The following is a 24462-nucleotide window of genomic DNA, read 5'->3' as shown; positions in this document are numbered from 1 at the left end:
ATCGAAGGTCCAACGATCCCGGAATAGTTGGACTCTTCCTCCTACCGGAAACATCTCATTGCTTCTGGTTTCCGGAGGGCTTGCCTCCTTGAACGCGTCCTCCCCTACCCCCTCTTCCTCTCGAGGGATGTCTAGAGGAACCTCTATTTGACCCTCTACCTTGAGGGCGAAAGGTAGTGGTCTGCCTCTCATAGGCGGGAGTGAAGGCTGGTGACTGAGTCACCACCTGCTGGGGTACCATCTGGTAGGTGGGTTGGGGCTTTGCCACCATCTGGGGCACCGCGGTCATGGGAAGTTGCTCTTGTTGTCTAGCAGGGCGAGAGGGCAACCTTGGCCTCTTTGTTATCCGTTTCGGTTGGGGACCCTCATCCGGGGAAGACTTCCTTTAAGCCGACATACCCCACTTCTGGAGAAGATTCTTATTCTGCATGGCGGCCTTGTCGACTATCTCCTTGACCACTTCATTCGGGAAGAGGTCTTTCTCCCAGATATTGGAAGATATCAACTTCCTGGGTTCGTGTCTTACCGCAGCCGAGTCAAACACGAACTCCCTGCAAGCCATTCTAGCCCCAACAAAGCTATAAGAGTCTTTGATTAGGGTTGTCAAATGTGTTTTGGCTATGACCATGAATATATCTGGGGACCTATGTTCACTGGCCATTGCCTCCAAGGTAACTTGGAGGGAAAGAGAGGCAGCAAGCCTTTCCTTCGTATCCTGCTCCCTATGTAGGAGAAAATCAGACAACTTGGGGAGGTTTTCGCTGAACCGACGTCCAGAGATATTGTCCTCCAACTTCCCGACTGAGAAGGTAAGCTGAATATCCTTCCAGTCCTTGTGATCTGTAGGCAGGGCTAGGGAAAGGGGCCTACACTCCTCCAGTGTAGGGCAAGGTTTCCCAGCTTCCACTGCCTTGATCACCACCTTGAACCCTTTTTCCGTAAAGGGGAAGGCCATTGTCGCTGGAGCAAGAAAGGAAGGGTGTTTCTTACTCAGGGCTGGCAACTTAGAGTTGGTGAAGCCCCTGTCCTTCAGACTGCTGGCCAACAAAGCTTGAGCCTTTGTATGGTCAAGCACTATGACCTCCTTGGGCTCTGTCTCCTCTATGGATACAGGTTCCGCCTTTAGACGAACAAAGCAGTCAGGATAGGACTCAAAGGTGGGCCAGAACTCAATGGCCTCGATAAGGACAGCTCCCAGCTTTACTGATATGAAGATCTTGCCATTCGTGATTGGCATGTACTCTGCATGCCTCCATGGGTTTACCTCAGAGCACGAGGGAAGATCCTTGACATTGAGTCTCTTATGAGACCCACAGGCCGCTGCAAGCTGATGAATCTCCTTCCTTAGCGCAGCTTCCCTTTCTTCGTTCTTCTTCTGAAAGGTCTCCATCAAGGCAATGATGGCAGACAGGGTCTTATCCAACTTATCAGGTGGAGGAGCAGAGGAAGTAGAGGGCAGTGGTACTGGGGCTGGAACCGACGAAACAGACACTGTTTCGACTTCATCCTCTTCCGTCTCTGGAGCCAATGTTGACTCCTCTTCTTGACCTTCAGCCAGGAGGTTCTTTTCGGTGTCCTCTGACACCTGTGACATCCTCTCGTCATCTAGATGGACGTCCTTCATCGCATCTGAGACATTCGTGTCTACGGAAATCTGGACGCAAGGGATCTCAGGGTGAGGCTGTGGAATAACAGCATCCGCAGATGCTTTGGGGAATAGATAGGCCCTCATATGCTCGTTGGGGAGGTAAGGCCCCGTGGCCTTTTTCTGAAAGCCACGAACCCATCGCGCAGCTTATTCCGAGCTGCATCCCTTGACTCCGTTGTCTTGGGGTCTTCAAAGGCCTCATTAACCAAGTCTTTGCACACAGTACATACCTGGGGGTCCCAATATTTGAGAGGTCCCTTGGTGATGGAACAATGGGAGTGTGTCCTACACTCCAGGTGGCCGCAGAAGTCCCTACTACGTACGTTGTAGAAGACGCTGCCACACTTCACATGGTCCTCCTGTAAAGAGAGGAAAATAAAATGAGTATAAAGTAGTTAGCAAGGGAACAGGGGAGGGGTAGCTAGCTACCCCTCCCCCCTCACACACTGGTGAATTGCTTCACTTAACTTAGAGGTAGGACTTGTCTAGGGGGACAGGGCTGGCGGGCAAATATGTGTAAATAGCCAAGGTTTGTATGGTTAGGAAAAATACAAATCATCTCTGAATTTGTCAATTGTTCCGTAACCAAAATACAAACCACGCTATTTACATAAGGTGACTTACCCTTAGGTAGGGTGGAAAGTCCCCAGCCTTACTGGCTTTGGCTTACCCGGGGACTCAGAATCCGAGTGAGCAGCACTCGAGAAAAAGTCCCGGCACCTCACAAGTTTCTTGCTACGCGAGAAACGTGTGGCCTACATAAGTTGTGTGTGGAGGAATGAAGTGTGACTCGTCCTAGGAAGTTGACCTGAAGTCCTTTAGATGGAATTCTAGGCTAGGACGTTCCCAATACCACCTCGTCAGGGTATGTAGGAGGCGACAGTATTAACTTAATACTAGGAACACAAGGAAGCATGGTTTACCTGCAGAGGTTTGAGGTCAGCTATGCAGAGACCCAGGATGCTGCATTCCCCAAGAGAGGGGAGGATGAAGAAAGAAGTAAGGGCCAGACATACTCTTTCATTCATGCAGACTAAAACCGGGTAACAGTGCCCTCAACCTTCTGCTACTTGTCCATTAAGGAGCCTGAGGTTAGACCAGCTGTTGTGCAGCCACCACAGGGCCGATAGAAAAAGTATTGAGGCCCCTGTGGGTCACGTCCTGCAGGTAGTGGGCTGTGAAGGTCGTTTGACGCTTCCAGACCCCAGCTTGTAGAACCTGCGTCACAGAGAAGTTTCTCTTGGAGGCCAGGGACGTAGCAATGCCCCTGACATCATGTGCCTTAGGGCGACGTGACAGAGGAGGGTCCGGATTCAAGGCATGATGAATGGTCCTTCGAATCCAGGCTGAGATGGTATTCTTGGTTACCCTCCTCTTCGTCCTACCCGTGCTCACAAACAGAGCTTACACACGTGGACAAACTGCAGCTGTTCTCTTTAGATAACGCCTTAGACTTCTTACTGGGCAAAGCAGCAGATGGTCTGGGTCATCTGTTACAGAACGGAGACTCGTCACCCTGAAGGAGTCGAACCGAGGGTCCGGCACTCCAGGGTTCTGAGTCTTGGCAACAAACTCAGGGACGAACCTGAACGTTACCTCCCCCCATCCCCTTGAATGTGCGATGTCGTATGAGAAACCATGAAGTTCACTGACCCGTTTGGCCGAAGCCAGAGCGAGCAGGAATAAGGTCTTCCAAGTCAGGTGTTGGTCAGAGGCCTGGCGTAATGGTTCGAACGGGGGTCTCTTCAGAGCCCTGAGGACCCGAACCACGTTCCATGGAGGAGGTCTCACTTCCGACTGAGGGCAGGTAAACTCGTAGCTTCGTATGAGTAAGGAAAGTTCCAGCGAGGAAGAAATGTCTATTCCTTTCAGCCTGAAGGCTAGGCTTAAGGCTGAGCGATAGTCTTTCACCGCCGAGACCGAAAGGCACATTTCCTCCCGCAAATACACGAGAAACTCCGCTATTGCTGGAATAGTGGCATCGAGGGGAGAGATACCCCTCCAACACCAACCACAGAAGACTCTCCACTTCGCCTGGTAGACCCCTGCGGATGACTTTCACAGGTGTCGAGACATCCTTTCAGCAACTTGTTGCGAAAAGCCTCTCTCAATGAGGAGACGCTGGATAGTCTCCAGGCGTGAAGCCGAAGCGATGCTATGGCTTTGTGGAAGATGTTGCAATGTGGTTGTTTGAATAGCTCGTGTCGTGGGGGAAGCTCTCTCGGGAGTTCCGTCAGGAGCTGCAGAAGGTCCGGGAACGACTCTGCATGATGCCATAGCGGAGCTATTAAGGTCATTGACAGGTTGACTGATAGTCTGGTCTTGTTGAGCACCCTTCTCATCAGACAGAACGGTAGGAAGGCGTAAATGTCAATGTTGTCCCACCATTGTTGGAAGGCATCTTGCCAGAGTGCCTTGGGGTCCGGGACTGGGGAGCAGTGCAGCGGTAGCTTGAAATTCAAGGCTGTCGCGAACAGATCCACTGTCGGGGAACCCCACAAAGTCAGGACTTTGTTGGCTACTTGAGGATCCAAAGACCACTCTGTACTCACTATCTGAGTTGCTCTGCTCAGACTGTCGGCGAGCACATTCCTTTTGCCCGGAATGAAGCGAGCCGATAGGAGAATCGAGTGGACTTCGGTCCATCTTAGTATCTCTACTGCAAGATGGGATAGCTGTTGTGAAAAGGTACCTCTCTGCTTGTTGATATAAGCCATTACTGTGGTGTTGTCGCTCATCACCACCACGGAGTGGCCCGCCAGGGTCTGTTGGAACTGTTGAAGTGCCAGATACACGGCCTTCATTTCTAGCAGGTTGATGTGGAGGTACTTTTCTGATTCTGACCATAGGCCTGAGACCCTCTGGTTCAGAACGTGGGCCCCCCACCCTTCTTTTGATGTGTCCGAGAAACGCATCAAGTCCGGGGGAAGGACGAGAAGATCCACTCCCTTTCGAAGGTTGTCGTCGATCAGCCACCACCGCAGGTCCGTCCGTTCCGCAGGTCCTGTGGAGACCAGAGAGTCCGGGGAATCGATGTCTTGATTCCACTGGGACTTGAGCCGCCACTGCAGGGATCTCATCCTGAGGCGGCCGTTGGGAACTAGACGGGCCAAAGAGGCTAGGTGACCTAGGAGACGTAACCAAGATTGGGCTGGAAGATCTTCTTGACAGAGGAAAGGCTCTGCAACCCTCCTCAGCCTTGCTATCCTGTCGTCTGATGGAAAGGCTTTGTGGAGATTGGTGTCTAATATCATGCCTAGATATACCAGTCGTTGTGTCGGGAGCAGAGAGGACTTCTCGAGATTTACCATGATCCCTAGATCTTGGCAAATTCCCAAAAGCCTGTCTCGGTATCGAAGAAGGGTCGACTCCGAGTCTGCCAGGATCAGCCAGTCGTCCAGATAATGGAGGAGACGGATGCCGTTCCTGTGCGCTCACGAAGATATCAGTGTGAACACTCTGGTGAACACCTGAGGAGCTGTGGAGAGACTGAAACACAGCACCTTGAACTGGTAGATCTTGTTGTCTAGGCTGAATCTTAGGTACTTCCTGGAAGACGGATGGATTGGGATCTGGAAGTACGCGTCCTTCAGATCCAGTGTGCACATGATGTCTTGCGGTCTTACTGCAAGTCTGACCGTGTCTACTGTCTCCATGCTGAACGAAGTTTGTTTGACAAACTTGTTCAGGGCTGAGAGGTCGATGACGGGTCTCCAGCCTCCAGACGCCTTCTTTACAAGAAAGAGTCGACTGAAGAAGCCTGGGGAGCCGTCCACGACCTCTTGGAAAGCATCCTTCTTGAGCATGGTCTCGACTTCTGCCCAAAGGGCTAGCCCCTTTGCCGATCCCATGGCATAGGAGCTCAACGACACTGGATTCACTGTCAGGGGAGGTTGAGATGTTATGAACGGGACGCGATATCCTTGTCAGATCACAGAGATCGTCCAGGAATTGGGCCCTGTGTTGCTGCCACCTGTGCATGCAACTTTGTAGGCATCCCCCTACAGGTGGACACGCAGGGGGATTGCCAATCCTAGCGTTTGCGGCCTTGGCCGCTACCTCTAGGACTTTCCGCCCTTCTTGTCTTTGAGAGGAAATGGCTGCTGTTTAGACACCTTGGTCTTAGCTGCCGGAGCCTGCTTCGGTGTCTTGCGAGGCTGCTGTTGTTGCTGAGGAGCTGGAGGTTTGTAGGGCCGAGATGTAAGGGCCCTCTGGAGGAGCGAATCGTGACTCGTATTCCTCCACCTCTCAGCTGTCCGCTCTATATCCTTGGGCTCAAACAAGTTTCCTCCAAGGATGGAGGAATGTCTGAGCCTGCTAACATCCACAGCGGGGACCTTCGGGTGAAACCTCTCAGTCACCGCATCACGCCGCTTTAGAATCGAGTTAGCCCACAGGTTGGTGACCTAGTGGGCCAAGAACTCGATGGAGCGCGTGCCCGAAAGGAGGAAGGTCTCCAGGGCCTTCCTATTGCTCTCCTTGGACAAGTCCTCAGAGCGCAATAGGATGCCCGGAGACCCCAGCCAGACATCCAGCCTTGAAGTGGCCTGCATGGCACACTTAGCAACCTTCTCTTGGCTTAGGATCTCTGACGCTGAGAATGTCACCTGCCGGGCATTGAGTTTCTCTAGAGAGAGACCTCTGGTGAGCTCTTCCACGGAGTGATGGAGGGGAAGAGCTAAACAAGACTCCTCCATGATCTCGAAGTACCTCCTCTGCTGAACGCGAGGAGGTGGGAGGAGCTTGTTCCCGGCAGAAGAACGGCTGGAGGAGGCGAGCTCGGAAAGCTGGCCCTCGACCTTGTCCCTGGCACTCTTCACCCCCTGGGACCATGGCAGGGCTGCACTGGCCTTTGGGGGTTTCTGAGTACTATAAACTTGGTCCAGGACCGTATCCTTGCCTTCACGGGGGGCAGTCTTGGGGTCCTTAAAACTATTGAGTTGCCTCATTAGATTAAGAACTTGCCAGAAGGCATGCTCTGACTCGTGCTGCTCTCCTCCTTGTGGACTGGCAGCTAAGTCTCCTGTCCCCATAGGCTCTTCTTGGGGGGACACGCGGACGTTCTTCCGGGGGACGGTTGGCTCTGGACGAATCCTCGAAGATGACTTGGGAATCGTCTTTGAGTCCTTGGGCTCCCTCCTGGGAGGGATATATGACTCTAACAAAGAGGTCTGGACAGTCCCAACCCCGTGAGACGTTTCTCTCCCTCGAGGTGGGGTTCCTCCTATTGGTGCCGTGGGAGAGTGCCTCACCTCGCTGGATTCTCCTGAGGACGGGAAAGCTTCGTCCGCAGGAGAAGGAGAAAGTGTCTGCGAAGGGGAAGTGGCCTTCCCGACGGACCTCCTGGGAGCCAGCTTAACAGCCAGCTTAACCCTGGAAGAAGTTACCGCGAAGTCCACTCCTCTCCTTCTCTTCATCGGGGGCGATGGAGCCGTTGGTTTTAATCCCAGATCAGCAAGGGCTGGCTTCATAGCCTGCACGACCGCCTTCATCAGGGAATTAAACCAAGGCTGACGGCTGACTGACGCGGTGTCAGCTATTCCCGCTGGAGGGAAGTGGATCGGCTGATCCTTAGGAGTGGAAACTACTGGGCCTGCCTGAAACGAAGAAAGGGAAGAAGAATGTTGCCTGGACCTCTCCGATGAATCTTCCTGCTCCTGGACGTGTGTTCTGCGCCTCCGAGGTGGTGATCACGAGGATGATCTGAAGCCTGCGTCCCTGGCAACTCGCAAGGTCGGGCGCGCTGCGAAACCCGGCGGGGATCGCGTTGGGGGTCGCGCTGGCGCTCGCACGATGGTACAACCGCTGGGTCGCGCACGGGCGACCGTTGGTGCGCAGGTTCGCGGGCGAGCGGAGATGAGGGCGCGGGCGAGTTGGTGAGTAGGCGCGCGGGCGAGTGGGCGCGCGGGCGAGTGGGAGCGCGGGCGAGTGGGAGCGTGGGTGTGCGGGCGCACAGGCGAAGGTGTGCGTGGGTGCACAGGTGAGGGTGTGCACGCAGGTGATCGCTGACGATCAGGCGAGCGATGGCCCGTAGGGAAGCGATGGCGCTTTGGTGAACGAATGCGCGTTGGCGAACGATGGCGAGTTGGTGAACGAGGGCGCGTAGGACGAGTAGGCAACCAACTGCGCACAGGCGAATTAGCGCATGGGTGAGTCGGTATCCTATGGCGATCAGACTCGTGGGCGCGATGGCGCGTTGGCGATCGTTTGCGCACAGGCGAAGGATCGCGCGGGCGCGTAGGAGATCGGTGGCATGCAGGAGATCGGTGGCGCGCAGGATGGTGCGCAGTAGCTCGATGAGAAGTTGCCAACTGGGGCGCAGGGCCAAGGGGCGATGATGTGCTCGAGGGCGAACGTTCGTGGTCGGGCTCAGGAGTCGACTCGTGGGCGCGCATGCACTTTAGAAGTGCGCACAGGAGAGTGTGCAGGCGAAGGTCGACGCGCAGGAAAACGCTAGCGAGGCAAAGGATCAATGTCCTTGCCTGCGCCAAGATCCGAAGGTCGTGGGGGTGTGGGCAAACGTTGGCACGCATCAGAAAGTGGGCGCGCAGTTGTGCGCTGACGAGCAGGAGATCTGCGGTGCTCAGGAGACCGTTGACGCGCAGTGCGCACAGCCGGAATAGAAGAGCGCTTGCGAGCAGGTGAGCGCTGGCGAACAGGAGAGCTTTTGATAAATATGGTATCGAACTCCTGTAAGACACTCGGGGAAGGATGGGCGGGCAATAACCCGAAAGTAGTTCGAGGTAAGTACTGTTAAGAAAAATACAAATTACTTGCTATTTGTGATTTGTTCCAACACAGAGTACTTACCTCGAACTACTTTCTTAGGAGATTTATACTTTAGGAGGCGGGGGTAGTCTTACGGACCGAGAGACCTACTAGATAATAAAGATTGAACCTATATAGGAGGCTAGGTTCTTCTGACCACCAACGGGATATGATACTTGGGGAGAACTACGCAAAAAACTATTTAGTGTCTAAGTTACTCACCTCTGTAAGGATCTCCGGACACGGGCGTCTCCACTGAACGTTTCTCACATGGGAGTAAGGGGAAAAAGGGAATGGAGGGGGAGCAGGGACAAGGGGGGAAAAGTAAGGAAGGAACTTGTGTCGCTTGGAATTAACTTCCACGGGCTTCCCCGGGGCTTCAAACTTAAACCTTTTGGAGCGCAGAAATGACCAGACCAATGGAGAAGAAGTCCAGAGACTTCCTAGAACAGTCCTTCAGGTAGTGGGCCGTAAACGTGGACTGCCTGGACCATGCGTCTGCCTTCAGGATCTGGCCCACAGCCATGTTCTTCTCGAAGGCTAGCGAAGTGCTCAGACCCCTAATATCATGGGGGCGCGGCTTACCCGGCACCGAGGATCCGGCACTGTCATAGACTCTCTTAATCACTTGCCGTAACCAGAAGGAGATGGTGTTCCTGGACACAGCTTTTTTCACCGGGCCCAAGGAGACGAACAGGCTCTTAATCCCAGGGCGAAGTCTGGCTGTCCTTTCCAGGTATTTTCTAACTGCCCTGACCGGGCATAGCAACAAATCCCTTAGGTTGTCTGATCACAGAATTGCTGGCACTGAAAATCCCTGAAACCTAGAATCCCAGGAGGCTGGGTTCTGCGTCTTGGCCACGAAATCGGGCAAGAACTTGAAACTCAAATCCTTCCAACATTTCCAGTGCGAAACCTCGTACGACAGCCCATGGAGTTCGCTCACTCGTTTAGCCGAGGCCAGGGCAAGAAGGAAGACAGTCTTGAGGGTGAGGTCTTTGTCCAGGATGTCCCTGAGGGGTTTGAAGGGTGGCTCAGACAAGGTCTTAAGAACTCTGGCAACGTCCCACTGCGGCACTCTAGAGGAACGGGGAAAACACGATTGTTTGAAGCTCTTGATGAGCATCGAGATCTGCCGGGAAGCTCCTAGATTGAGACCCTTGAGGAGAAAGACCTGGCCTAAGGCAGCTCGGACACCTTTGATGGCCGGGATAGACATGCCTAAGTTGTCTCTCAGATGGACAAGGAAATCTGCTATCTTATGAATGGTGGCCTCCAGCAGCCTGAGGTTCTGGGAGGCGCGCCATTTTGTGAAAGTGGCCCATTTAGCTTGATAAACTGCGACTGAGGACCGTCTCAGGTAACCCAACATTCTCGTTGCGGTCTTCGATGAGTATCCCTCCTTCCTCAGGAGCCGCTCGATAACCTCCACGCGTGTAGGCGGAGGGACCCTGGGTTTTCGTGAAACTTTTGGAAGTGGGGCTGACGGAGGAGGTCTTCTCTGTCCGGAAGCGGCCAGGGCGGAAGGACCGCCAGTTCCTTTAGGTCTGCGAACCACTCTCTCTTCGGCCATCAGGGCGCTACCAAAGTCATCCACAGGTTCTTTGCTCTTCTGACTCTGTTGAGGAACTGCCTGAGGGTCCCGAAGGGAGGGAAGGCATAAACGTCGAGGTTGTCCCACGAGTGTTGAAAGGCGTCCTCAAACGCTGCTGCTGGATCTGGGACTGGAGAACAGAACACGAGGAGCTGTGCGTTGAGTTTTATGGCGAAGAGGTCCATTATCGGCGACCCCCCCTTCAGGATGACCGTCTGAGCCACTTCTGGGTGTAGGGACCACTCCGACCTTTCCACCTGGCCCATCCTGCTGAGGCCGTCGGCTAGGACGTTCCTCTTCCCTGGAATGAACCTGGCTGTGACCTCGATGTGCTCTTTTGCGGCCCATTCCAGGATCTTTGTCGTGAGACTGCACAACTCTTTCGACTTTAGCCCTCCTTGCTTTTTCACATAGGCTACCACTGTGGCGTCGTCGCACATCAGCGCCACCGTGTTCCCTCGGAGAAGGTGGACGAATTCTACTCACACCCTCTGAACCACCATCAGTTCCAGGACGTTTATGTGAAGGTTCTTTTCTTCGGGGGACCACTTCCCCTTTGCTGATTCGTCGAGAAGATGGGCTCCCCATCCCTCCTTTGATGCGTCCGTGAAGAGCAGCATCTCCAGGGGATTGATCGCGAAGGGCATTCCCTTGAGGGTGTTCGCCCTGTCGTGCCACCATTTCAGGGTTTCCTCCGTCTCCGTGGACACCGTGACCAGCTTGTGCGGGGACTCCCCCGGGGTCCAGAATTCTTTTAGGTTCCACTGAACCGCCCTTAGCTTGAGTCTCCCCCGAGGGACTAACTTCTCCAATGACACCAGGTGGCCCACTAACCTCTGCCAGTCTTTGGCCCTCCTTGGAAGGTTTGATAGGCAGGGGAGAATTATTCGGTCTAGATTTTCTAACCTCTCTGAGGAGGGGAAGGCCCTCCCCAACTTGGTGTCCAGAACCATCCCCAGGTAGGTCATCCTGGTGGAGGGTATCAGTTGTGACTTTTCTAGGTTGATGGCAATACTCAAGTCCTTGCAGAACCATAGAAGCTTCGCGCCCTGCTCCTTCAGTACTTCCTCTGAGGCTGAAAGCAACAACCAGTCGTCCAGGTATCGGATCAGGCGGATGCCCTGTTCGTGAGCCCAGACTGAAACTGTTGTGAAGACCCTCGTGAAGACCTGAGGAGCTGTCGACAGCCCGAAGCATAGGGTCTTGAACTGCAACGCCTGGGTACCCCATTTCACCCTTAGAAACTTCCTGCTGGAGGGGTGGACAAGGATCTGAAAATACGCGTCCTCGAGGTCTAGGGACATCATGAAGTCTCCCTCCCTCAAGGCTGCCATTACCGACTTCGGGGTGTCCATCTTGAAGTCGGTCTTGCATATGAACTTGTTGAAGGCCGACAGATCTATGACCAGCCTCCAACCCCCTGTTGTCTTCTCCACCAGGAAGAGCCTGCTGTAGAACCCCGGGGTGGGGTTCTTGACTAGTTCCAATGCCCCTTTGGCGAGCATGGCTGACACTTCCTCCTGTAATGCCGCCTTCTTTAAGGGGTCCTTGGGAGCCAACCACTCTGCCTGTTGGTCGGGAATTAGAGGGGGCGGGTTTGCCAGGAAGGGCACCCTGTACCCGTCCCTCAGGACTGCTACGGTCCATGGATCTGCTCCGTTGTCCCGCCAAGCTTGCCAAGAGTGTTTGGGTTATCCCCCGACCTAAGGCTTTGGCAGGAGTAGGGGGCCTCTCTCCCTACCTTCTCCTGGAGGCGTGGCTCAAACATCCTCTCCTGGAGTTTGAGTAGCTAGGCCTAAAGGAGGCCTGCGGGATCGTGCTTCCCCTACGGGGGGGCTGTGAGGCTTGATACCAGGAAACCGAAGGGGAATCTCTTCTGGGTTATGCTGACGAGGAGTGGGGACCGTCTGGAGCAGCTCTTCCATGCGCAGGATGTCTTGCCGCTGGGGGCCTGGACTCTCCTGCCTCCTTGATTTTCCTCGCTCACTCCATCACTTCCTCGACTGCCTTCAGGGGAAGACGGAGTCGCCCCACACCAGGGAGCTCCTCAGGCACCTCGCCTCCCTCTTGGGTAGCCTACGGAGTAGTTTATTGAGGATGGTGTCTCTCTTCCGTAGGACCCAGTTAGCCGTCTGCGTGAGGGACTGGAAGGTGAGGAACTTCAACTGCCTTCTCCCCTGAGCAGATCAGTTCTTGCAGTAAAGTTTGATTCTCCGGCACGGAGAGATCATGAGAGGACTGGAAACCCACTAGGGTACAGGCCCACCAGTCCAGCCAAGACAATGTCCTGGGCTGTGTCCTCCATCATTGCGGCCTCCACTGGGGAAAAACACACTGGGGCAGAGGAGGCCCTGTCTTCTGCACTTCCCTGGTTCAGCGTGGCTATCGCCGCTTCGACCACACGGGGACCCCCACGTCGACCGTCCGGGACGTAGAACCGTTTCTGTGTTTAGGCCTGAAAGCAGCTTGGAGGACCCTTGGGCCCTGGGGGAGTCCGCTTGACCCGCAACGTACCTGTCGACATGGTCCATACCCAATTTCACGTCCGGCGCTAGAGGAAGGGTTAGAGACGGCTTTTGTTGGCCAGGGTTGTCCACTAACCTGCCCAGACCCGAGAGCCAGGCCTGCTCCGTCGAGGGTTTCGGGTCGTCTAGCCTGTGGTGCCACCTGATGAGCGCGAGCACCTATCTGTAGGAGGAGACGTCATCTGCCGAGCACTCTCCCCCTTCTATTAGGCCTTCTGCCACCTGATCCTCCGCGTCGGGCACCCCGTCAGTCACGGATGGAGCCGCGTGGAAGGCTAGGTCCCCTCACTCCCGCCGTACTAATGGTGCGTGGACTTCCAGTACGGGTGGATCCACTGGGACAGGAGTAGCCGTCATGGGTCTACCCCCTCCCGCGGAGTTCCGTGGGGCCGGGGGCCTACGAAGAACTTCCGGTTACCCCTGGCGCTTGGGTACAGCTGCCATGGAACCGGGGCCAGGGACCATGCTGCCGGGCCGAAGGAGCGGCTCTTTCCGCTGGGCGGATGGAGCCGGTGCCTTCGCGGGCTTGGGCTTGGCGAAAGCGACCTGCGCCAACGACTTCGGGCGACAGGCGGTCCCGTGTCACGAGGGCGATGAAGCGGCTCTAGGGAGCCACCCGGAAGAGCCTGGAGCGGAGGCTGCCTTGATGAGTTTGCTGCGTGGGATAGTTACGCGGACCCACTTGTCTCTGGACGAACACCCTTTCCTGTGTTTCTTCTTGGAGGTCCTTGCACGCTTCCCCTTCTTTCTAGACTCCCGAGGACCGGAATCTTCCGAGGAGGATGAGTCCGACGAAGATGATGAAGAGGAGGGCGATGACGAGCAGGAAGACGAGCTCGCCGAGTCCTCTGAGACCTCTGATGCTGATGTAGGGTCCACGTGTCGTTTCACCGGCGTGAACGGCTGCATAAAGTCGGGCGGGAGCGTCGATGACGGCGCCGGGGAGTCCGTATAGTCTTCTTGGAGGCGTACCAGCTACCGAACTCTTCTTCTTGCCACATCGGCGACCTGAAGGGCGTCCTAGGCGCCGTCCATGCGATGGAGTCTGGGTTCGACGAGCCTGTCAGCAGTCTCTCCTTGTCCACTTCTCCCCCTGGTGCTGAAGCACCTGAAACACATAGCCATGATGCGGGGGAAGGGGCCGGAGCAGACTTCCCCCACACCGGGTCTTCGGTCGAGACGGGCCCTGTAGGCACCACAACCTCGTCTCCCGAGCACACTCCCGCCCCCCCAGCAGGCCCCGCACACGCCTGCGAAGAAACATCCCCCACATCAGGAACATCAGACTCATGGGGATCGGTAATGGGCCGTTTCCCCGCAACGGACTTACCTCGTCCCCTACTCTGGGTAGGGGAAGGTGGAGGGGAACCTTTCTCCGACGGAGCTGTGGGCGACACCAAGGGCGAGGCGGTGCCCGCCTTCTTAGGGGATCTCTTGGACGCCTTCTTCTTCTTTGTACCGTACAGCGCCCACTGGATCTCGGGCCAGGACTTGCACTCCGGACATGTGGTGGATGGGGAACACACACTATCCCTACACGACGAACACAGGGTATGCGGATCAACCTCGGTTTAGAGAGGAACGCACCACACAATTTACCGGCATTAGGCCCGGGGCAACGACATTGGTGATCCATAACAGCACACCAAGCCACCAAGCAACACAAGAACACAGGGGAAAGAGGTAGATGACAGGATATAAGGGAATCGGTAAACACGCGGTAACCACGTGGGGACACAAAGGGTCGCACATGATGTGAGAGAGCGGCGAGATGTTAATCACGCCGCGACCCGAAGCTTACTGGTGACCGAGACCTAGCCATGCGCTCGCGCTGACCCTGGTTGCCCCAGGGCGAGTATTCATCCGCCACAGAGGGACCCACTATAGAAAACGGAGATAGGGGAAACTACACAAAATTCTGGTCGGTTGGGAGGAGAATCCCTGATACTCCTAAGAAAGTAGTTCGAGGTAAGTACTCCGTGTTGGAACAAATAGATTTTTCGCTTTGCTTCAAAATCCGTTTTTATTTTTATGCAGACTGAAATTCATTCCAGTTCCTTACATCACTGTCCCTTTATCAGCCACTGTTTTTTTAATCTTTTTAATAAGTCATTTATCATAATTTTTTCCTCCCACACTGTGTCTTGTCAGTATAAAAAATTCTTTCCCTTTCACCTAATGTTCTGATATTTTTTTTCCCAAGTTTAAAATCATCTTACCTAAAGAATACAGAGCTATATCTATAAATGCTGCTAACTTCTCAGAAATGAATCAACGATTATCTTACGCGTTTATTCAGCCAGCCCAAGGCAAGGGAAGATAAGAAGGAAGTAAGATTCTAGCTGAGTCCCCTTGCCCAGTATAAATCAAGGGGTGGTGCCCAGTGTTCCGTTTTCTTGACCTGTTACTTAGGTTTTTGGGTATTCCACCGTTGTATATTTTTTGTGTAGTGAACGTTGGGGTGTGGTCGGCATTCGGACACTAGGCAGTTCGGGTGCTACCTCTGGCCACAGTCCGCAAACCACTACATCGTATGATGCTATAATCCGACGCTCCCCTGAATGCTCCAAGGACTCGTGACTCAAACAAACACCAGCACCCTCACCTAAAGTTTCAACAAACAACTCCATAGGTTTAGCATCCATGGAGTAGTCAAGGTATGACAATATAACGCCCTCCTTTATAAGTTCCTTCAAGCACTCAAAGGGCCAGTCCATTTCAGTTTTCTTGTCCCTTGGAATTTTCGTCCTCCAGTCTTTGCAGAAAACAGTTTGGCTATCTATGAGCACATGGGGATAAACTTCCGTTGGTGGTTTAACAGTCCAAGGAATCCCTGTAGCTCACTCTGAGTGGTAGGTTTAGGTAAGTCCTCCACTTTCTGGATGTATTCTGGCAGCTTACGCAGCCACATGACCAAGACACTTAACCATGGGCTTACAGCATCCTGCTTTTACTTAGCAAGTAATAATAATAACAATAATGTACTGTAATCAAGACTTTCCCAATACCACCTCGCCAGGGTATATGGATGCTACAGTATTGACACAATGCTAGGTACACAAGGGAGCATGATTTACCTGCATTGGTTGGGGTCAGCTTGTGCAGAGAACCCAGGCTGCTGCTTTCCCCAAGAGAGGGGAGGATGAAGAAAAGAATAAGAGACGGTCATTCCTTTTCATTCACGCAGACTAAAACTGGGTAACAGGGCCCTCAACCTTCTGCTACTTGTCCAATAAGGAGCTTAAGGTATTAGACTAGCTGTTGTGAAGCTACCACAGGGCCGATAGAAATTATATCGATCCTCCTGTGAGTCACGTCTTGCAGGTAATAGGCTGTGAAAGTTGTTTGGCATTTCCTCACCCTAGCCTCTAGAACCTACATCACGGAGTAGTTTCTCTTGAAGGCCCAGGACGTAGGTACGCCCCTGACTTTGTGGGATCTGGGACGATGTGGTGGAAGAGGATCTGGATTCAGCGCGTGGTCTATAACCCTGCGAATCCATGCAGAAATGGTGCTTTTGGTGATCCTCCTCTTGTTCCTTCCGGTGCTGACGAAGAGTGCGGGCACTCGGGGACGGGCTGCTGCTGTTCTTTTAAGGTAGAGCCTCAAACTCCTCAGTGGGGAAAGTAATGGATTGTCTGGGTCGTCTGTTACAGAGCAGAGACTCCTTATTTGGAAGGAGTCAAATCTATGATCCAAAACCCCTGTATTTTGAGTCTTGACAACAAACTCAGGGACGAAGCTGAACGTTACCTCTCCCCGTCACCTTGAATGGGCAATATCGTATGAGAGACCATGCAGTTCACTGACTCGTTTGACCGTAGCCAAGGCGAGCAAGAAGACCGTCTTCCAAGTCAGATGGCCATCTGTTGTCTGGCATAATGGTTTGTAAGGTGTCTTTAGAGACCGGAAAACTTGAGCCAAGTTCCATGGGAGAGGTCTTACTTCCGACTGAGGACAGGTAAGTTTGTAACTCGGTATGAGTAAGGAAAGTTCTAGCAGTGAGGAAATGGCCATTCCATTCAGTTTGAAGGCGAGGCTCAAGGCTGAGTGATAGCCTTTTACTGCTGAAACAGAAAGACGCATTTCTTCACGCAAATACACGAAGAACTCCGCTACTGCTGGAATAGTGGCATCGAGAGGAGAGATACCCCTTCCACGACACCAGCCACAGAAGACATTTCACTTTGCCTAATAGACTGCTGCTGATGACTTCCGCAGGTGTTCAGACATCCTGTTCGCAACTTATTGCAAAAATTGTGTGGTTGTCTGAGTAGATCGTATCGTGGAGGCAGTTCTCCTGGGGGCTCCATCAGGAGCTGTAGAAGGTCTGGGAACCATTCCGCATGATGCCATAGCAGAGCCATGAGGGCCATTGAGAAGTTAAATGATGTTCTGGTCTTGTTGAGTACCCTTCTCATCAGACAAAACGGGGGAAAGGCGTCAACGTCGATGTTATCCTACTGTTGTTGGAATGCATCTTGCCAGAGAGCCTTGGGGTCTGGGACTGGGGAGCAGTACAACAGGAGTCTGAAGTTCAGGGCCGTTGCAAAGAGATTCACCATTGGAAAACCCCACAAACTCAGGACTTTGTTGGCTACTAGATGATCCAAAGACCACTCAGTAGTCACTATCTGAGATGCTCTGCTAAGATTATTGCCGAGCACATTCCTCTTGCCTGGAAAGCAGTCTGATAGTGGTATCGAATGGATCTCGACCCATCTCAGTATCTCTACTCCTAAATGGTATGGGGGCTGCGAAAAAGTACTTCCTTGTTTGGTGATGTGAGGCACTACTGTGGTGGTGTCGCTAATCCCCACCGATTGGCTCGCCAGGAACTGATGGAACTGCTGAAGAGCCAGAAAGATAGCCTTCATCTGTAAGAGATTTATGTGGAGGTGCCTTTTGGACTCTGACTAAAGGCCTGAGGTTGTGTGGTGCAGCACATGGGCACTCCCCCCTTCTTTTGATGCATCTGAAAACAGCATCAAGTCTGGGGGGAGGACGAGAAGATCTACCCCTCCGCAGATCCTCGTCTGCCACCCAGCACTCGAGGTCTGTTCGTTACTCTTGTCCCATGGGGATCAGAATGTATGGGGAATCTAAAGTCTGATTCCACCTGGACTTTAGTCGCCACTAGAAGGATCAAAGCCTGAGGTGGCCGTTGGGAACTAGATGGGCCAAGGATGATAGGTGCCCGAGGAGACATAGCCACTTCTGGGGCGGGAGTTCTTCTTGTCTGAGAAAAGGTCTTGCGACCTGTCTCAGCCTTATTATCCTGTCGTCTGATGGAAAGGCTTTGTGGAGATGGGTGTCTAAAATCATTCCCAGGCATACGTTTCTGAGTGGGAAGCAGGATGGACTTCTTGAGGTTTACCATGATCCCCAGATCTTGGCAAAGCCTCAGAAGTTTGTCTAGGTGTTGAAGAAGGGTTGCCACCGAATCTGCTAGGATCAGCTAGTTGTCCAGATAATGGAGGAGATTAATACCGATCCTGTGAGCCCAAGAGGACACTATGGCAAACACTCTGGTGAAGACTTGGGGTACCGAAGCACAGTACTCTGAATTGGTATTTCCTGTTGTCTAGACTGAATCTTAGGTACTTCCTTGAAGATGGATGGATTGGGATCTGGAAGTACGCATCCTTTAGGTCCAGGGTGCACGTGAAATCCTGTGGTCTTACCGCTTGTCTGGCCGTGTCTGCCATCTCCATGCTGAACGAAGTCTGTTTGACAAACTTGTTCAGAGCTGAGAGGTCGATGACTGGTCTCATGGATGAACTTCTGCCTGAAGGGATGGCCCCTTAGCTGATCCTATCGCAAAGGAGTCTATCGATACTGGATCCCTGATCAGGGGAGGAAGAGATGACATGAACGGCACGAGATACCACGAACAAATCACAGAGAATGTCCAAGGATCGGCCCCAAGTTGCTTCCACCTGTTCCAGCAACTTTGAAGGCATCCCCCTACTGGTGGATAAGCAGGGGGAGTGCCTATCCTAGCATTTGCGGCCACTCCCTCTAGGATATTTTCCTCCCCTAGAGGACTTTGAGCCTTTCTTGTCTATGGTAGGAAAGGGCTTTTTAAACACCACTTTCTTCACTGCTGTCTTGTTCGTAAAGATTTTGAGCTTCCTAGGCTGCGGAGAAGCTGGTGGTCGGTAGGGCCAGGATGTCAGGGTCCTATGGAGGAGGGAGTCTTGGTGGGACTTCCCCCACCTCCTGCTGCCTGCTCAATATCACTAGGCTCGAACAACGAGGAAGCTTCAAGAGAGGAGTTCATGAGCCTCACGATCTCAGCGTTAGGGACCTCTTGATGGAATCACTCGGATACCGAGTCTTTACGCTGGAGGATGGTGTTGGCCCACAAGTTCGATACTTGCTGGGCCAAGAACTCGATGGTATAGGTACCCAAGAGGAGGAAGGTTTCCATCATTTTCCTGGTACTTTCCTTGGAGAAATCCTCAGTCATTACTAGGATTCCCAAGGACCCCAACCATAGATCTAGCCACGAAGTAGCCTGTATGGCATACTTCGCGACATTCTCTTGATTGAGGATCTCTGTCGCCGAGAACGGGACGTGATGGCTGGAGTCTCTCTAGGGAAACCCCATTAGTCAGCTCCTCCTAAGAACGGTGGAGTGGAAGAGGTGGTTAAAGCTCGTCCAAGACCTCGTAATACCTCCTTTGCTGAATGCAAGAGGTGCGAGGAGCTTGCCGGAGGAGCCCGAACAAAAGGAGGAGAACTCAGAGAGCTGTGCGGCAATCTTAATCCAGGCACTCTTAAGCCCCTGAGACCAGGGCAATGCTTCACTGGACTTTGTGGGTTTCTGAGTGCTAAAGACACGGTCTAAGACTGTGTCTTTGACCTCCTGGGGGAGTATTTCTGTGTCGGAAAACCCATTGAGAACCGTCATCAGAGTCAGTGCCCGCCAGAAGGCATGTTCTGACTCCTTCAGTTCCCCCTCTGAAGTGGGAGTGGCAGCAAAGTCTCCTTCATCCACTACCAAAGGTTTGTCTCTGGGTGGATCACGGTCGTCTCTAGGGTGGCTCACTGTTTCTGAGGGTCTGGAGGTCCTCGATGAGGAATTAAGCAATGTTTTGGAGTCTTTCAACTCTTTGCATTGAAGAAAATAAGCTTCCAGCATGGAAGGAATGTATGGTCTGGCCTTCCTGGTTGCTTCTGGAGGCGTGGTGCTCTCGCCACGAGGGGAGTCTTCTTCAAAAGGTGGTTGTGAGGGAGGAGACTGGGACTGGTTCCTCACGAGAGAGTGTTGACAAGTCAGCGCAGGCTGACGTGTAAGAGAACGCTGACGCCTAGGAGGCGATTGGCGCATAGGATGACGATGAAGATGCACTGCCCAATGATCTGTTGACGAATGTTGACACAGCGAATGCTAACGCTTAGGCGAGTGCTGACGTGACGAGCACTACTGTCGAGCGCCTACAGCGAAAATCTTCGACGAATTACGAGAGGTTGGGGGGTGGGCAGCAGTCAAACAGCCGGGCAATCGATGTTCCGTAACGACGCGTCACTTAGGGGAACGGTGAGAGATGGAAGCCCAACGCGTTGGCAAGCGCCACGTTGGTCGGCGATGGTCAGCAGAAGCACGACAAACAGAATCATTGGGACGAACAGGTGAAACCCGCACAGGTGATTGACACGCAGGCAATTGGTGCGCAATCAAGATGACAAGTCGATGAATGATGAGCGGTAAGAAGTTGGGAACCAGGAGAGTGAGCAGGAGATGGACATGCAGGAGGCTGGCGGGTTAAGGGTTGTCGAGCAGCTACATGACGGTCTGGAGAAAGGATGAGTCCTTCAGAAGAACAAACATCCTCCGAGGGGGATCCTCAGGCGGAGAGTCCTGAACCGAGGTTTGAAGACTTGCAGCTGCGTCATCAGGAGAATGTCCTGAGGAAGACGTAGGTCGGGAACCGGGCTGTGTCGGACGAGAAGGCTCCTCCTCCGAGGAGGGCTGCGAGGACGAGGATGATGAGCCAAAGAGGCGCTGGTGAAGGAGTCCCTCTAAGGCTGAGAGGAGGGGGAGCATGTCAGGAACGATGAACATAGTGATACCCTCTAGGGGCCAGGGGATCAGCAAGCTGACCGTCAGCAGCAGTCCTCCGAAGAGGAGTCTTTATAAGTGAACTCTCTTGGGAGAGAAAAACATTCACTGGACCCATGCCTAGGACTTTGCTCCCCCCTTGAAGGGTGTTCAGCAAGGGGGAAGCTCAGTCTTAGGCAATGGCGAAAGAAGCAGAAGAGGCAGGAACATCGGCAGGCAGGGCAGCATACGACACCTCTGATACCATATTATCGACAAGGGCCAGAAGATCCAACTCTGAAGTCGACAAACGCTGCACGCTAGCATCCCGGCGAAGTAACTGCAGCAGTGCCTCCTTGGAGGGCGGACCCAGGAACCCCAAAAGGGGGAAGAGGCAGAGCTGTTTAGCTAGGGGAAGCAACACCGTATCTCGAGGATTGAGGTTGTCCAAGAGTTAAGCGGCCTGTGCTACTACTCGACGGTCCCCCGGAGGAAGGCGAATGAGCAGGAGCTTTGGAGAAAGGTTGGGAAGCAGAACAAGGAGCCTTGGGTGTCTTCCAGCAGAAACCTTCGAAGGAGAAGAGTTTCGCTTAGAGTTCTTCCACTGTCAGCCAAACCTTTCCCACTGGGAGGCAGACCAATCCCAACACTTACTACACTTGTTCAACACATCACACAGTTGACCTCTGCAGGTAGGGCAAAGGTTGTCAAAATCCGTATCCTCAGCGAACATAAAAGTACTGCAGGTGAGGCCCTCAGGACCAGGGCAGGTACCCATGATAGCTGGCAGAAGTCAATGCACACACAAACACTGAAAAAAAAAAAAAAAGAAAAAAAAAGCATTAAATGTCAGGCCAAAGATTGCGAGGATGAAGAGCGGCAACGACTGTTCACCATCCGAGCAAAAGCAAAGTGAGCTCAGTCACAGGTGCGCAAGCAGGAGGGGTAGCTAGCTACTCCCCTAACATCCCGCTAACTAGCGGGATGGGTAGTTAACCCTCGCTAACTAACGGGATAAGTTGTTAAACCTCGCTAAATTTTAATGGTTTGTCCTTTCAGCTTCGCCGAAAGTAATACCTCTAATAATAGCATTTGTTTATATTACAGCTACGGAACAAAGGACTATTCTCTTCCCCTAGTACGTAACAAATTGCCAAATTGAAATCAAAAGTATAATGTTATGTAAGGGTTTGGTTTTTCCATTGTATGAATGCAGTATTGATCTGAAATTCTGTGAAACATAAGCTAATCATTAATCTATCAGTCATCTAAACACACTTACAATGCTACTCACTGTATTTGCCCAGTGGGATTTCTAAGCAAGTCTCAGGGATATCTTTGGATATGTACTGTTCCTTTTGGGTATCTTCTTAGTATAAAGAAATCACACCACTCTTTCACAATGACAGGTTCCATTCATTACCTAGAAGAGAAACAAATCATCAGCGTATACATTGAATCATAAACATTACATTGATATTGATGACTTGTTCAATTGGAATTGAAACTAAAAGCTTCTACTACAATGATGACTGATTGGTCACTCAATAGAAATGACTTACTGCTAAACAATATTTTGCAACAGATTCTTGCAATGATCAACTCAAGTTTTATGGGTTTATGTCTTACTGGAAAATATCGCACATTTTAAAGGTACCGTAAGTTGTATTTTTTCTAATGATACAAAATAAGTCCTTTAATAGGAGCATGATTCTAGCATACCTTGAACAACTGTTAAACTTTTAACAGGGTTGTTATAGTTACTGGTAGTCTCTGCCCACTTGCCAGGCAGAGTAATCCTCACCTTGACCTTGACCTAGATCTTGCAAGGTGGTTGAGTTGGTAAGTGCAACTTACAGATACAATTTGCATTTCTTCCAGTGCAACATACAAACCTTTAGCTCTTTACAATGGTGTTATACTTCAGCAACAGCTGAAACTAACCATAAGACTTTTAAGTGAAGTGTAACTACCCACCGCTAGCTGGGGGGAGCAAGGGGATAGACCGGCCACCCGGCTCATACCTGCCCTAGTAACGGTACGTCACTTTGCAACTGTGGCAAGACTTCTTGGGGAAATATGATGGCAGGACTGGTATGTCTAATGAACTCCAGCTTTCTCTAATTTGGAAAAATAAAAGTTATTTTTTATTTCCAAATTTGTCATTTGTTCTCGCACTATAGACAAACCATACACTCTTTACATAGGAGACTCACCCAAAGGTGGGTGGAAGCCCTCAAACCAATTGGCTGGAGACTGTCCCGTAGTGTTTAGAGGTCACCCTGACACCTTGTGATCCTTCTAGGACGATGGCCTGGGCAATCGGTGCTAGCATAGAATTTAGCAATGTGACAGGACCAAGTACGCATAAAATTGAAACTAAGCTCCTAACTTAACTTAGACATTGCCCGACTCCACCTCGCTTGGAGAATGGGGAGATAACAAATATATACACATATCAGATTGTACAAAGGGCATGGTACCCACCTGCAGTTAGAGAGAGAGATCAGCTTGCAGAGATCCTCGGATGCTGAGCCCCAAAGAGAGGGGAGAATGAAATAGGAAGTGTCCAGTGACTCACAAATTCATTCTACATTTACTCGCAGGTAACATCTCCCCACGACCAACTGTAATTTGTCCTAAAAGGGAGCTGAGGTATTAATTGGCCACATTTTGCATACACCACAGGATCTAAGATAAATGTGTCTATGTTCCTGTGGGTTATGTCTTGCAGGTAGTGGGAAGTGAACATGGTATGTCATTTCCATACACCTGCCAGGGATGTGCTGACACCCCCTGACAGTAGGGGGACGGCGGACAGAATGAGAGTGATCTGATTGAATGGCCCTCTCAATTACTGAACCTGCCTGATCCAGGAAGATAGCAAGTTCTTTGTGATCTTCCCCTTGTTTCTACCAGTGCTGACGAAGAGCCTACCGATTTGTGGGGGGTCTCTCTCTGTTCTTTTCAAGTATTTCCTCAGCGCCCTTACAGGGCAGAATAACAGCTGATCAGGATCATCTTTTACACACTAGAGACTCTCAATCTGAAAGGGCCAGAATCTAGGATCAGCTACAGCCGAATTTTAAGTCTTAGCTACAAACTCAGGGATGAAACTGAGTGTCACTTGCCTCCATCCCCTTGAATGGGTGGCATCATAAGAGAGACCATGTGTAGCTCGCTGACTATCTTGGGTAGAGGCCAGGGCTAGAAGGAAGACCGTCTTCAGGGTCAAGTCTCAATCTGATGCTTGACAAAGAGGTTTGTATGAGGCTCCTTTATATTAACTAAGGACCTTGACTACGTTCCAAGTGGGTGGTCTGACCTCTAACCGAGGGCTTGTGTGCTAAAAATTCCGTATGAGGAGAGATAACTCTGTTGAGGAGGAAATATCAACTTTAATCAGCTTGAAGACGAGGCTCAAGGCTGAGCAATAGCCATTTACTACCGATACCGAACAAAGTTTTTCCACACGGAGGTACAATAAGAACTCCCCTATTGTTGGTATAGAGGCATTGAAAGGAGCATTACCACTTTGACTGATAAACAGTAGAACCTCTTCTTACGAATTTAATTCATTTCGGGACCTACTTAGTATGTTAAAACAGTCGTACGTTGAATCAAATATTCCCATAAGTAAAGTATACACTGTAATTCGTTTAATTCGTTCTCCAGCCCAAAAACCTACAATAACTCCTTATCAAATACTGCAGATAATTACACGTAGCAATAAAACAAATGCATTGTATGAGACGTAAAAAAAAATAAATTATAGAAAAATAATCAATAAAAAGGGTTTTTTATATTCACTTTACCTTAGAGACAGAGGCCAACAGAGGTGGTGACTGAGATACGTACCGTAACTTACTCTAACTTACAC

General features: G+C 51.8%; 1 protein-coding gene across 10 annotated transcripts in view; it reads right to left on the bottom strand.

Moving 5' to 3' along the window:
* LOC137618632 (zinc finger protein 271-like) overlaps positions 1-24462 on the bottom strand; it is a 163872-nt gene that overhangs the window by 6477 nt on the left and 132933 nt on the right. For 9 of the 10 annotated variants that reach the window (XM_068348751.1, XM_068348750.1, XM_068348752.1 and 6 more), the window contains one exon: positions 21877-22005. The gene's annotated coding sequence lies outside the window, so the exon portion shown is untranslated. Of the gene's footprint in view, positions 1-21864; positions 22006-24462 lie in introns of all 10 variants that reach the window. The other variant, XM_068348749.1, reaches the window with a different exon arrangement.

Source organism: Palaemon carinicauda, chromosome 25 (genome assembly GCF_036898095.1).
Source record: "Palaemon carinicauda isolate YSFRI2023 chromosome 25, ASM3689809v2, whole genome shotgun sequence".
NCBI classification, from domain to species: domain Eukaryota; kingdom Metazoa; phylum Arthropoda; class Malacostraca; order Decapoda; family Palaemonidae; genus Palaemon; species Palaemon carinicauda.
The sequence above is the reverse complement of the archived record's forward strand: the minus strand, read 5'-3'. Positions and strand labels throughout refer to the sequence as shown.